Source organism: Sapajus apella, unplaced genomic scaffold, assembly GCF_009761245.1.
Source record: "Sapajus apella isolate SASKATOON/1434 unplaced genomic scaffold, GSC_monkey_1.0 scaffold31, whole genome shotgun sequence".
Lineage (NCBI taxonomy): Eukaryota > Metazoa > Chordata > Mammalia > Primates > Cebidae > Sapajus > Sapajus apella.
Genome location: NW_022436971.1, coordinates 21588037 through 21589869, shown reverse-complemented (window position 1 = coordinate 21589869; position 1833 = coordinate 21588037).

The window sequence follows — 1833 nt, the reverse complement described above, 5'->3', positions numbered from 1 at the left end:
GAGGAAGGCAGCAAATCACACTGCCACGTGTGTACCTATGCAACAATTTTGCATGTTCTTCACATGTACCCCAAAACCTAAAATGCAATAAAATAAATAAATGGGAAAAAATTACTTTGGGCAGTATGGCCATTTTCATGATCTTGATTCTTCCTATCCATGAGCATGGAATGTCTTTCCATTTGTTTGTGTCCTCTCTTACTTCACTGAGCAGTAGTTTATAGTTCTCCTTGAAGAGGTCCTTCACATCTCTTGTATGTTATATTCCTAGGTATTTTATTCTCTTTGTAGAAACTGTGAATGGGAGTTCACTCATGATTTGTCTTTCTGTTTCTCTATTATTGGTGTATAGTAATGCTTGTGATTTTTGTTTACTGTTTTTGTATCCTGAGACTTTGCTGAAGTTGTTTATCAGCTTAAGGAGATTCTAGGCTGAGATGGTGCAGCTTTCAAAATATACAATCATGTCATCTGCATACAGAAACAATATGATTTCCTCTCTTCCTCTTTGAATACCCTTTATTTCTTTCTCTTGCCTGACTGCCCGGGCCAGAACCTCCAGTACAGTGTTGAATAGGAGTGATGAACGAAGGCATCCTTGTCTTGTGCCAGTTTTCGATGGGGATATTTCCAGCTTTTGCCCATTCAGTATGATATTGGCTGTGGGTTTGTCATAAATAGCTCTTATTATTTTGAGATACATTTCGTTAATACCTAGTTTATTAAGAGTTTTTAGCATGAAGTGGTGTTGAATTTTATCAAAGACCTTTTCTGCATCTATTGAGATAATTAAGTGGCTTTTGTCATTGGTTCTGTTTATGTGATGGATTACATTTACTGATCTTTGTATGTTGAACCAGCCTTGCATCTCAGGGTTAAAGCTGACTTGATTATGGTGGCTAAGCTTTTTGATGTCCTGCGGGATTTGGTTTGCCAGTATTTTATTGAGATTTTTGTATCGATGCTCATCAGGGATATTGACCTGAAATTTTCTTTTTTAGTTGTGTCTCTGCCAGGTTTTGGTATCAGAATGATGCTGGCCTCATAAAATGACTTAGGGAGGAGTGTTGGACATAATCTTTTAAAGACTTGGCATTATATCAAATTAGATTTGAGAGGACCAAGACACTAACAATAGAATATTTCAAGCATTATTCCATGAATTGAAGATGATACAATATTTTAGGCAGGGCATCAGATTTCCAGTGGCGATTCTCTTTGTTTTTACTATAGTGTTTAGTAACATGGTGTGAATCTTAGTGAGATTCCCTTGTTTGTGAGGCATTACTTCCTTCTTGCTGTTTTTTGGATTCTCACTTTGTCTTTTGATAGTATGATAATAATGTATCTGGGTACAGATCCCTTTGAGTTTTTATTCTATTTAGAGTTGGTTGAGCTTAGTGTTAAACTAATGATTGAACAGAGATTTCCTGAAATGTTTTGATTCAATGTCTCCAGTCTTTTATGAGGGGTTCTGTATTTACGTTGGGGCACACCTTCAATATTCCAGCAGTGAGTTTACAACTCTGCCTTAGCCTTAACTTCCTGCTTGTGCAGAGCTGCAAGGTCAGCTACAGGTGAGGGTTTAGGGCCTTCTCAGGCCTTTCCTGGGCATGCACACAGCTATGCACATGTACATGGCCATCTTGATTCTCAAGGACATGTCAGAACTTTGCAAAGTCCCCTGTAAACACCTTACTTCCTTGTTTTTCCTTAATACTAAAAAGTTTTTTGGTCAGAGTCTTATTAACCCCAACTAGTATTATCATGTCAGGTAGCTGTAATGTTAAACAACTGCTACTAATTGTTTTTGACAAATGTCCCAGGGATAGG